General features: G+C 40.8%; 1 long non-coding RNA gene across 1 annotated transcript; it reads left to right on the top strand.

The window, feature by feature from the left end:
• On the top strand, positions 2,372-5,694 carry LOC110402730. The gene is made up of 3 exons (XR_002441391.1): positions 2,372-2,475; positions 4,545-4,598; positions 4,685-5,694. It is a non-coding gene; the product is annotated as an uncharacterized LOC110402730 (long non-coding RNA).

Below are 14,000 nucleotides of genomic sequence, written 5' to 3'. Positions count from 1 at the left end.
CTGTTTTGGCCTCAGTCTCCTGTGTTCATGCTTTGTGTTCTGTAGCACCTTCCATGCCCATTTTGCTGCCTCTCCTCCTTACGTTTCCTCTCTTCACTCTTCAGTACTCTTAATCTTAGTGTATTCTCTTACTACTTCTATACATGATCTTTACCTGCTTTCCTCCTAGTTCTGTTGTCTAAAATTCAATAACAGATCCTCACCCTCTTCCCTCTTTTACCTTGAAACAGCATGTGCTGGTTTACACAAGCTAAGAAACTAGACTCAGAACTGCTGCTGTTATTTTTTTTCTCTGAAACTGTGTATGACACATGGTACGTGAAATTTCAGGGCCTGTCCTGGTCAAGCTGAGGTGTAGGCAATGACACTGCTTTTGGACACAAGGATAAATTCTGACATAGTTACTCGCACTGATCGTAGTCCTACAATATGTAGCTGACTCCCAGAGCAAACATTGAAAAAATAATTCTGTGAATACTGGCAAAGCTGCATATAGCATGAATATACTAATAGACACATTTCTATTATATGTTCATGGAAAGTAAACATGAGTTAACAAGACTAATGCAGGTTTGCCTGTGTTAATGCTTGTGGAAGGAGACGTTTAAGCTAATATTATGGATGCAAACATCTAAAGCACACAGATTATTCTCTACAGTTATTACGTGTCAGGAACCATAGACTGGTAAATGCAGAATTAGTAAACTGGTAAATGGAATACATTGATTGCTCTTTCATAATATAATACAACTTAAAAACAAATGATCGGTGTCCCCATAAATCGTTACTACTGCTTTTCCACAATGACAATTAAATAATATAACAGCACCCTTCACTGCTAGGAGCATGCGTTCACAAGCAATTGCTTTGTGATGAAAGAACATCACATTTTAATTCTTCACCCAGACACTAATTTTTAGTGGTCTACTTTCTTGTAAGGATGGTAATTTGAGCAAGATAGTAGTAAGACCAGCAATTGAAAGTTTTCTGAAGTTTTTAATCTTGCATACTTGATAACATCCAAAATCTTAGCAGCTTTTTCAAGCCATCCTTTTGTTTCTAGGAAAAAAAAAACAGTCAATAAAAGGAAATAATGCCATGTGAACTACTTGGCCAGTCTGCACCTTAAAACACAATTTCCCTTTTAGCTGCAATCTCCACAAAACTCTTTTCTAATTGACTAAGATTTTTCAAATTACCAAGAATATTAAGCAAGCTGAAAGAAACTTGCTTGGAGAAACTACAATCTAAATATTGCATGACAAGAAAATGAGTCAATATCCACAACGAAAATAAGTTGCTGAAAATCATTTGCTTATTTCTACTTAAGACCGTTTCTCTTAGTTTACATGCAGCTGGGTAGGTAAGGAATAATATTAATGCATACAGGATTCCTGCTTTCATTAAGAAATTATTCCTGTATTACCTTGCTTAGCTAGAAAGAAAACATAGCTTCTTTTATTCAGATCTTGTTATTTCTCTATCACAAGTATGCTAGAATAAAGAAAGTTGCTTTCACCACAGCACTGAGGCAGAAAGAACAGGAAAATGTAAAGCAACTGTTCTCTGATCTTCACGTACATCAATTACATGCAATAAATTCCCCGCTATTTGAGCACAGACAGAATCTCAAATGCACATATACTTTGGCTATTAGAAAGTATAAACCAAATAGTGATAAACAGTGACTATTTGTTGCTTAGATTTATTTTCCGAGTGATATAACTGGGTGAAAAAAACAACCTAGTATCGAAGGATGTATCATTTTTAATCTCAGTGCTTTGGCTACTGCCAACATCAGATAGGGTGTCATATTGCAATAATTCAAAGATCTCTCTATTAGTTTCTCTAAGCCTTTATAGCAAATGAAGCTGTTACAACAGGAAATGTTAGACACAGTCTCTAATGCTCCTCAGGTCCAGGGCCTCAATTTATTTTAAGGAGGAATTCAAGATAAGCTGTGTTTTACTTGAATGCGTTACTCTTTTTAACCATTATTGTTAGATAAACTCTTCAGGTATTTCTTCCTCTGAACGCCTGTGATAAAAACGCTTCCTTCCACAGTGCAGAGGTATTAGCAGCAGCACATTAAGGCTGTGAGCTGCTGCCTAATATTACCAACTTTGGGAAGTAATGTTCTCTAATTAATTACATCAGCACTTAAAGAAATGCCATTCTCAGAAAGGGTTAACCGGCCGAATCAGCTGGAACAGCGTTTCCTAAAGAACAATAGAAAAATCATTAGAGTGCTAACTGAAACAATGCCGTACTTTTCTCTCTATTGTTTAACCTTTTGTCCACGTTACAAATATCTCAATGTAGTTCTTATCTTTGACCTTGAGGGACTGTAGCTTTATCAGTGCTTCCTTTTAGATCACAGATGACCTTCAGCTGATATCATTGAGCCCTGACCTGCCTCAGTGATCTGCTCACACAGAATACATATGCTGAACAGTGCTGGTGTGTGCAGTAGGGGTAAGTGAATTATTTACAAAAATTTGAGTTGACACCTTTTATCAAATGTGGAAAGATGAAGACAAAACAGCTGCTATTGCTGTCGTAAGCAATCTGCTGGTGATTGAATAAAAGTGTCAAGAAAATGGCTGCTTGATGGCCTTTTGTTCTCTCTCATCCAGCTTGATGTTAGTTTGAGCTGTCAGTTAGGAATCACGGCACAGTGATTTATCAATAGGCTGAGTGACCTTCCATTTCTGCCGGCGCTAGAATGAGAAGACAGCACCCTCTGCTGAGGGCGGGCTGCCTTCCCACCCGCACAGCTATTCTTCCCAGCAGCCAGTTACTGATTTCCAGCAGCAACGTGAATCTAAAATAATGTTCGCTTTTTTTCTTTCTTTCTGCCTTTGTTTTATTTTTATCAAGTCTAAACTGCCTAGCTGGGAAGGCTGAAAAAAGCTACAGACCGCAATACAGATTCACAAGCGGGCTAACAAAGGAGAAAATAATAAGTAAATCAATCACTGGTTCTCAGTCAAAACAAACTTGCTGTAATTAGACAATGGGACGTGGAAACACAGCGGCTGCAAGGCAAGGCCAATTTGTGACTCGGGTATGAAATGCAGTTGTTATCTGAAACCAGATAATTCCCGCCTTATTCCCATTTATTCTACAGCCCCCATTTTTTGCAGCGGTACTTTCTCTCACGTATTCTCACGCAATAAAGTACCAGCTCCCATGAAGTCACACTGTTTTGTTGAACTCCTGGGACTAAATCTGTGGGGTGTTCAGTACTCTGCACTCATCTGCTGCTCCTCTCGCCACGCTAAGAGTGCCAGCACAGAGCACAGCACCTTGCTCTCCTTTCTGCTCTCCCGGACTCTCCAGGGGCAGATGATCCCAGCGAGGTTTTGAATTTGTATTGTGTCAGCCTCCTCTGAGCCTTTCTTGCACACAGCCTTTCTGTCCCCCCTTCACACTGCATCCTACCGGCAGTACAGCAGGCTTTTCTTTTCCTCTCTAATAGTCACACCTTTTTGGGACAGATACTCCTGTACTAAGATAGTGCAAGGCCCTTCTTTCCTTATGGAGATCTTTAACGGTATTATCAGCTGGGACCGGTAACTGTTGATAGTTTTAAAGTTGTATTTTTGTTAAGGCAAGAGTGATTTTTTGGGGGGACAGCTTGGCTTTTCAGTCACACATGCACACACACAAAACACAAAAATTGCCTTTGTTTTTTCCTCCTACTGGAGAAAAAAAGGAACCAGTGACTCAGAAGGGCCAGCATTATTTCCTCTGTACATGCAGAGTTTAAAAGTAATTCTGTGAAAGAAGTTTTTTTTTTTTTTTTAACTGCTGTGATAAAACAATGATTAAAAAGCCCAGCAGCTGCCACTGCAGAGAAACAAGGTTTTATTTTTTCTCTTTTTTGTTAATTTTGCACAGCGGGGCACTTTTTGTGTATTTAATTTACTGTTTCCTTTTAGGTCCCACAAGTTAAACATGTTTATAGCTATGGAGTCTGGCTCCACACTTAGCTAGGCTGTCTCATCAGACAGAATAACCTACATGAGAGCAAGTGTGCACTGGGCAATACAACAGAAGTGCACGGAGACAGAGGGCATCCAAACAGCATCAAGGGTAGCCACAGCCAGGGAATAACCTGACACTGTCACAGCACAGGAGTGCCTGGTTGAGTCTGTGGAGGATTACAGCGAAGTTTTGTGAGCTTTGTGCATCTTCATCCAGATCCTGTGGTCAATGAGTGCAATGAGAAGCAGAAGCTCAGGTTCTGGGGCCTACTCCAAAGAAATCGTGTTTGGTCACAGAAAGGGATCCTCTCAGTGACATTCAGGTGAGAGCAGGATTAGGCCTGACTGAGAGAACCCAGATCAAAGCATATCGTTAGAATTCCATGTAACACACCAAACTGGTGGGGACAAGAAGTATTTTTCTTACAAGGAGACATAAATTTCTAGAACTCCATCATAGGTAGGTGTAGTCAGAAGCTGAATAAGGAACTGACATTCATGTATCTTCATCAATCTGGTTCTAAAAACTAAACTTTTTTCTACCTATTTTTACAGCACTTTCCTTCATTATCTGTCCTTGGTTTCACGTGCCTGATTTCCCACTATCAGGTCAGTGCCAGTGCTCTGAAATGATGCTGTTATGCTGATGCAAGTCTGACAGAAGTGAAATCAGAATAGTGGCCAATGTTTTGCAGGGAGACAAGGAGTTCTGGATGAAGCAATCTTTTTCTCACAACATGGCTACCAGCTCAGTGGCGAGAAACACCTTGTTGGCTCCCATGAAGGTTACCGAATTGCAAGCTGTGCACGGGTCTTTAAAGCAGAATTCTTTAGATCGTGAGAGTCTGTAATAGGACATAAATGGACATTTCATCTATAAAATGCCTACTCATACACCGTCCTCACACCACAGCTAATGCATCAAAACCTGAAATAGTTTCTGTGCGACAATTTATTTCCCTGGCCACAGAAAATAATGTCTTGTATTATCAATAGATTTTCCATAGTACTTAGATGTTCTGCTAAGATATCTTACAAACTTGTGCTGTGAGCTGTATTTCCTGTTTATATTATTTCAGTACAAAAGTTATAATATTATGTATCTTCATGTGGTTAAAAGGATATTTATTCAATTTCTTTAAGGTTTTTCTTTATTACCCTCAAAAAAATATTATTGGGGGGGGGGGAAATGTCTTGAATGCTTTAGTAGCAAAGATAAGCAAAAGTAAAGAGGTCACCCATCTTTGCTGTTTGGTGTCATTTTGATAGTAGCATTCATATTTTTAAACAAAGATATTGATTACTTGCATAAAACAAACAATATCTTTTGTCAAAGGATCTGAAGTCATTTTTTAGGTACTGATTACAACCACAACTCCCTTAGGAGATCAGGACTTCTTAGGAGGCATAGAGGTACTCTCTGTTACAAAGGCATCCCAGAACTTCTCCATTCAAGACACTGTTTTGCCTGTATGATAAAATTAATATTTTAGCCTGAAATGTTTGTGCCAAACATTTTATGCAATTGCCATGCTTTGTTTTGCCTCCTTTCAGCTCATATCATCCACACTCAGAAATACAGTTATGGGAGACTATGAGGAAAATGTCCCAACTGCTATGGTTTTGTGAGTTTCGGTTATTGGTATTCCACATCATAACATCATGTAGTGAATGTACCTGGTTCTCAGAAGAGAAGGACTACGACAGTCCCCACGGTACTTTGCTCCTTTGTTACCATTTTCCAGCCGGAGGGAAAAGATAGAAGCTCGCAGTATAAAAACTTGCAGATCACGAGACCTCGTCCCTTTTTTCCATCGTCTCTCGTCTTGGCAGCACCTCGCTCTCCAGCCGTCTTATCGTCGGTAGTAGAGTAAGGCCTACCTTGATTTTGGGACATTCTCTCTCTCTGTATTGGATTTATCAGCTTAAATTGTAATTATATTGTATTATAGTGTGTTGTTTTGCATTCCGATATCTTATTTAGTAAATTAGTTTGTTTCTCCTCAGATTGTTGCCTCTGTTCTTTGCTCTCAGGGCCATCTCCTTACCCTTTTTCCCTTTTCCCTTTTCCCGGGGTGTGGGCCCATGGTACCCCCGTCCCCTTTGTCATGGAAACGGGCCGAACGCCCGTAAACCGTTGACACCCAACATATTAGGCATTTGATAAAGAACCTCAGAAATGTATTCCTATACTGGACAGAAGGACTCTGTGGAGCTTGGAGGGCATCAGGATCTTTCTCACTGTGTGTTGCACACTGGGAACATTGTTTGGGACTGTAAGACACAGCCTGCAGGGACATGGCCTGGCAATTTTGCAGCAGGGTGAAGTGGCTGCTTCAAAGACAATCCCAACTGGACTTTTATGGAGGCATTTACGCAGCAATTAAACTCCAGCTTGCCTTTGGATCAGGGACTTTCACTCCCAAGAAAAATACCTCAAGTTTGAGAGAATTACAAATCTCTGAAAGTATGCCAAAAGTACTTCTAAGAGAGTAGTAAGATTTGACAGATTGATTCCTGAGAGCTTTTATCCATACCAGACGTCTCAACAGAAATGGGCTTTCTTTGCAAGTGAAATTGGAATTCAGGTTTTCCACACTGTAGCTCTACTTGTTGAAGGAAGTGGGAAGGAAACAAGAAGACAAATAGGATAAGGTACAGATGAAAAGAAATTGGGAGGGAAAGTGAGTGGAGCTGGAGACAGAGATGCTGTGCAGGCAGTATGGGAGAAGTTTGGACAAGAAGCTAGAAGGTGGAAAAATGGGATTCACTCAATCTGTTGTTGAGTTGTTGAAAAATCTGAGAAGAGACTCAGCCTGATTTGGTGAGGAAGTGGGGAGGTGGATGTGGGGGTTAAAATTATGTAGAAGAGTGTAGCTAGGAGGAAGAGGGTAATGGAATTCATAGTAGGGATGAAAACAAGCACAGTTTGTATCCAAAAGTACACTCTTTCTAGAGAGTGGAAAGAAACCCAGCACTCCTAGGCAGGCTGTGAGCCAATATCTATTAAGTCCACCAGATTGCCACCCACAGGACATATATGCATTGTGAAATTATCTTTATTTGTGTGCCCCACATACCTGTTGATGTGTTCAGCTAAGAAGATGAGCTAAGACAAGACAAACACACAGTACTCTAGTATTTCTACTGATTAAATCAAGCAGCTAATGTGGCTTTTGTGATTGATGTCCACCATCCACTTTTTAGGAAGGACTGTTTTTTTGTTTTTCTGTTTTGTTCTGCTTACTGTCTTACAAACAAATTAAACCATGGTAAAAGAAGTTTACAAGTCAGTCACTCCGTGATTATGAAGTTTCAAAATTAAGGTTACCTCTGAAAACTAATTTGCCTCTGTGCCCATACTCTAGGAAGTCTTTAAATTGGTATCATTGCATTCTATGTTTCCCCTTGCTTCACTCAATGCATGTGAAGGCTGATGCTCAGTTAAAGAACAGATATTCAATATTTTGTTCAGTGTTCAGATCGTATGGCACACCATTTGAATCTTGCTCTGAATACAAAATGATTAACGTCTCAAAGGGTTGCTTTGTAAAACTTTCTTAAATATTTCCTACACAGTAGTGAGTTCGCTTTCATAACACAACTGGGAGATGAGTGTCATTTTACAGTTGGGAATAACGGCACAAAGAGCGTGGGGGCACAAAGTATTCACTAGTTTGGGATGTTCAGCTGAAGAACAACAGGACCGAGTATTTATGAGCATGTAGCATTCTACAATAAAATTACAATTTACTTCAATTTCAGTTGTGAGTGCTTATTGCTTCTGTAAATCAGACTCCAGACACCCATAACGCAAGAAACACGCAATTATTGACCACCTGTTCAGTGACTTACCAAGCATCCCCAAGGAATTTCCTGACAGATGCACAGATAGAATGAAATTCCCTGTGGTTGCATTCAGCTCCCTTAACCATGACACCTTCTTTTCTTTTTTTTCTTCCTTTTTTTTTTCAATTTTTTTTTTTTACAGTCTCTTATCTTGGTCACAATGCATGGGATTATTTCATCAAACTTGAACTATCAAGAGGTTAGCCCTGAGTTGGTTGTCATGTCTCTCTGTTGACAGTCTGAATCACTAAACCTCTGTAAAGGTAAATAGAATGGTAGAGTAGGTGCCTGTATTTTCCCAGTGATTACTGAGAGATCCCAAGCTAGTTCAGAATAGACATGTAGCATTTATAAGGCTAATTTTGTTAAAATAAATCCTTCCCAATATAAATTTGTTTTCTCTAAGAAAATAAACAGTAGCATTCCCCATAATAAAAAATCTGGTAAGTGTATGGAGTTCACTCTTTTAACCAAGTACATCAAGAGTTACATACATGGATCACATAAGTAAAATATGATTACTGCTCCAAAACTAATGCCTCTCATTTATTATGTTGGCCCATGACATCAGAGGTGGATGGTGGTGGTATAGCAGTAGAGGTTAAACTTCCCACCAGTATTCCATTACATTTTGTTTCTGTGTGACAAATGGCAGCAGAGGGGCAGTCTGACAAAATGGCATCTGACATAGGAGTGCATATGGAGAAAAGATGTGTCACTGTATTCCGCCATGAGGAAAACACCCACTAGCATTCATCAATGCTTGCTGAACATTTATGGAAACCAAACGGTGGATGTGAGCACAGTGAGGTGGTGGGTGGTGAATTTCAGCAGTGGTGACAGTGACGTGAAAGACAAGCCACATTCCAGACAGCCATGCAGATTTTTATAAGTGCAGGCTCTTGTTCATCGTTGGTGAAAATGCACAGCTAATGGTAGCGACTGCTGAAAAAGAGTGTTTTGTGGCTGATAATTTGCTCTATCAAATAGTCTTATTGTGCTCTTTGTACCTGCTGTAGTTTCCAGGGAAATAAATGGAGGCATTACATCTGGAGCAACCTACATAGTTTCATGATACATCTGTTTAGAAGGCGTAAAATAAAGCATAATCCCAGCCTTAAAACAGTGTACAAAGCTTCTAAACGTAATTTAGTCACATTATTTCAACACAGGTTTTGCAAGTAAAACCCTGTTTAGCTCAGGCAGGGCATGTCCTTGTGTCCTTGTCTCAGTTCTCCTTGTCATCTCACATGCACATTACTGCCTGTACTGTCACATTTTGTGATAACAATAAAGGAATCCACATTCTTTATTGTAACAGAGAGTGGAATTTTCAATCCACAGAGAATCAGTTCAAATTCAAAGCCCAGATCCCTGCTCTTTGCTAAAGACTGTATGGTCAGTAACCGTTAGATACAAACCACAACATGGCCAGATCACTGAGCTTGAATCCAGAATTTGTGATTCTAGTAAATCAGTCCTATCACAAGTGCCTATGTTCTCTGTCTAACTAAAGGAGAGAAATAGATTACTTTAAAGAGCTCAGAAAGGCCACTTTGCATCCCTAGGCATTTTACTCCATACCTGGAGTACGATCCTTACGATAACAGAGTGCTTGATTCAGCCTCCTCCAAGTGAAAATTGTGTTGAGCATATGATATTGACACAGCACTGAAATCTGTTGATAAATTATGGTGCTTTGGAAAAGGCAAAAGAAAGATGCCATAAATGACAACCAAGTCACAAAATCAGTACAGAAGCCAGCACAGTCTTCAGAAGAGATTACATCTGAATGTTTGGAATGAAAGAGATTTCCAGCTTCAAACAAAAGTAAACAGGCACTGATCATTTTCTTTACCACCCCCTACATAGTCTGCAGCTTGGACAATTTACAGTTCTTGTTCTGTCAAGTGTCTTAGCCAATTCCATATGTCACCTTTGTACTTTCACTGGTACAAAAGAGTAGGGTGTGCTCTCCAACAGCAAGATCTTAGAGCACTGGCACAGATGTTACATAAAAGCAAGCACAGCTATTTTGGTCTTGAACACCTGGTGCATCTCCAGATATCCACAACTGACTGCACAGCATCCAGGTGCAAAATATCAGATACACACCTGAGGTGTATCATCTATAGAAAGCATCTATAGACTGCAGCTGCCACTATCAACTGTGGCAAACAATATGTTTTCATACCACCAAAATCAGAATAATAGAGCACAGCACAAAAGGTAGGAATGCTGGTGTAGTGTTCATAGTAGGTATGTGTAAATACAATGCACTGCAAGACTCATCAGTTTCTCACTGATGAAATCCCCCAGGCTGACTCTTCATATATCAGATCAGTGGAAAACGACGTCAAACACAGAAACAGGGACAGGTAGGTCTTGTCAGGATTTACAAAAGACTCAAGAATACAGCTCGTGTCCAATACAGCATTGTCTCTGTATGCTCCATTTATTTTTCCTAAGACTTTGTACAAAAAAGGTTCAGACAGAGCAATCCTTTTTGTGAGTTAAAAAAGTGAATCCTTCCCAACCTACAGTATTTTTTATCACATGCTGTCTTCAATCTCAGTATCTTCAGTGTGCAAGGATACTTATCTGTCTTAAATCACATGCACGTATGCATCATGACTTCTTCATAAAAGGACTGTAGAATGTTGAATAATATGTAAATTTTATGTTGTAATGAATTGGGTCCTAAGATCTTTAAAGGTCAGACACCTGATATAATACATCATGTTCTTTAATATCAACTACAAAATAACTGTAATAAATTTTGCCACTACCATATCCTCACACGCTGTTACCCACAAAGAAGCGCCAAAGGAAATGTGTCATTTGTCAAAACATGTAGGGAAACTGACATGTGTACAAGTAATATTGAAAGTATTGCTAAGGTTAGGCATAGCTATACAAGTTAGAAGGTTAACTTTTGAGGGAAGTAACCGATCGCCAAAGAGCCTGTTGCTTAAATTCCCTAGAAGATTCAAAAAGCCACAAGGCTGTTTCGTTTAAAGTCAATATTCACATCTAATGAAGTGCCTGTGAATTAAAACTACCCTAGCAGAAGCTAGACACATGGCAAATTGAGATTACTGCTGTTGATGTGGAGTAAACAAAACAAGAAGCTGTAACTAGAAAAACAGTTCATACAGACACAAATTAAGTAAAGCCTTTAAGAACACACTTCAGGCGCATAAGTTAAAGGAGTTTAAATACTTCACTGAACAGGAAAGTCATTGACATACGTTTCAATTTAAACACAAAGCTTTTGACATTGTCTCCCTCAGTATTCTCCTGGAGAAGCTGGCAGCCCATGGCTTGGACAGCTACACTCTTCGCTGGGTAAGGAGCTGGCTGGAGGGCCAGGCCCAGAGAGTGGTAGTGAATGGTGCTAAATCCAGCTGGTGACCGGTCACAAGTGGTGTACCCCAGGGGTCGGTGCTGGGGGCTGTCCTCTTCAATATCTTTATTGATGACCTGGATGAAGGCATTGAGTGCACCCTCAGTAAGTTTGCAGATGACACCAAGTTGGCCAGAAATGTCGATCTGCCTGGGGGTAGCAAGGCCCTACAGAAAGACCTGGACAGGCTGGATTGCTGGGCTGAGGCCAGTGAGATGAGGTTCAACAAGACCAAGTGTCAGGTCCTGTATGTTGGCCACAACAACCCCAGGCAACACTACAGGCTTGGGTAGAGTGGCTGGAAGACTGTGTAGAGGAAACGGACCTGGGGGTGTTGGTCGATGCTCGTCTGAACTTCAGGAAGCAGTGTGTCAAGGTGGCCAAGAAGGCCAATGGCCTTCTTAGTGTTGCCAGCAGGAGCAGGGAAGCGAAGTCCCTCCGTACTCAGCCCCGGTAAGGCCGCACATCGAGTACTGTATTCACTTTTGGGCCCCCCACTGCAAGAATGGCACTGAGGCCCTGGAGCACGTCCAGAGAAGGGCAACAAAGCTGGTGAGGGGTCTTGAGCACTGGCCTTATGAGGAGCAGCTGTGGGAGCTGGGATTGTTCAGTCTGGAGAAGAGGAGGCTCAGGGGAGACCTTATCACTCTCTACAACTACCCAAAGAGAGGCTGTGGTGAGGTGGAGGTCAGCCTCTTCTCCCACGTAACTAGCAATAGGACTAAAGGGAATGGCCTCAAGTTGTGTCAGGGGAGATTTAGGTTGGACATTAGGAAATACTTCCTCTCCGAGAGAGTGATCAGGCACTGGAACAGGCTGCCCAGGGAGGTGGTAGAGTCACCATCCCTGGAGGTGCTGAAGAAACGTCTAGGTGTTCTACTGAGGGACGTGGTTTAGTGGGAAATACTGGTGACACATGAACAGTTGGACTGGATGATATCAGAGGTTTTTTCCAACTTTGGTGATTCTATGATGACATGCTTAAATGCTTAATGTAAGATGTTCATGTTGTACTGATAAGTTAGATTCAATAGGTGCTTCCTTAGTAGAAATAACTCCTAGCAACATTGATGTTAATGGGAGGAGAGGTGGACAAAAGTGTGAAATATACACCAGAATTCACTTGCTTTTATAACTGGACATGGTACTCTTTGGGCACACTGCAGTACCACCTCTTTTTGTACTCTTCAGTCACATCAGTCCCAAATAAGATAGGGCGAGCAAAAAGGGATATGGCTCCCTGGCAAAATTTGATGTAATTAATGTGTGAGCTAATTTACTGCCTCTTCCCAGTCTCACAGATAGACAGCAAAGCCAAGGACAAGCAGCACATATACTTACTGCTATCTTCTCTAGACCAATTTGTGCCTACCTTTTCTGTTTTCAAAACGTGAAGGCAGTGAACCAGTTACAAGCTATGTGAGTGACAAAATCACCAAAGTATACTTTATGGAAATAATAAAAAGTAGGAAGATTCCCTGACCTTCTTAAAGATAGCAAAAGTGAACTCAGGAGCAGGTCAGATCATGTCAGCACAAGAAAAGTACATCCAACGATGGGTAACATCATCAATAAGGTTTTGACAGTTAACTAAAGAGAATTTCTTATTAAGATGGTGTGCTTTTGTGCTATGATCAGGCAGTGCTAACCTGCTGGCATATGTTGCTGGCATACTTCTCCCTGTATTCCTTCCTCACATTAATACAGGACAGAATTGAGTAGGTTTTTCCTCCAGATGCACTCACTTGTATTTAGTCACATCCAACATAGATATCAATTTGACAGCTGGGTGTCCAAGTTCAGTTCTAGTCCACAGAAAGATCTGGGGTTCAATTCAGTTGCATATGGAGCAGATTCTATAAATAACCCTAGTTGCTCTGGAGCATCCCAGAGAACCTCCCACTGCTACTTTAAGTCTCACCTGAAATCAAGTGGGGCATGATGCCTGGGGGTGGACAATGGGGTCTATGCATGGGGCCTCAGTGAGGCAACTGGAAACTTAAACACCTAGTTCACCCATGGGTCTCTGCTGCTTAGGCATTATATATTTAGACAACAGAGTCTCAAGGTAGCTCTCACACTTAATATTTTTTTGGTAAAACCTAGTTATCCATGACCAAAGTGATCATCATTTGTAAATAACTGCCTCCAAATAGACTGCTCCCTGATGAGAATATGCAGAACTCTACACTCAGACAGGGATGGTAAATGAACAGGCTCAGTTTCAGTCCTAATGAACCACTGCCGCTTCATAACGCAGACAAGAAGCCCTGGTGACGCTCTTGAACAGCTAAAGCTACGATGAATGATTGCAATATTTAATTTTATACATTTCATTGTTATCACTCATATAGTGTTGATATAGCTTATGTTACTGCTCTGCTCCTACGGGGTTACAGTTATACTCAGTGTCAGACAAAGACACCTGGAAGAGAATGCCCCTGTGAAGAAAAAGACTAGGGCTGCCAAAGGCAAGAGGGCTGCCCTTCAGCCCTCTTGCAGCAGGGACAGGCCTGAGCAGAATCAGAGTGGAAAGCAGGGAAAATCAATGAGATTTCAGACTATGTACTGGGCAGATTACACTTACCTATCTTGCAGGAGTCCTCTGAAAATTACTGCTAAAATCTGTGCAGCATTTTGCAGAAGGAAAAATGGACCAGTTTTCACTTTCCGAAGTCACTGCTCTTTCCTTTGCTACCAGCACATAACCATGGCTTATTAAAGAAGAGATTCTCCATTAGTTAAAACAGATGTAT

This window comes from Numida meleagris, chromosome 1 (genome assembly GCF_002078875.1).
Source record: "Numida meleagris isolate 19003 breed g44 Domestic line chromosome 1, NumMel1.0, whole genome shotgun sequence".
NCBI lineage: Eukaryota > Metazoa > Chordata > Aves > Galliformes > Numididae > Numida > Numida meleagris.
This window is presented reverse-complemented; position numbering and strand designations above follow the sequence as displayed.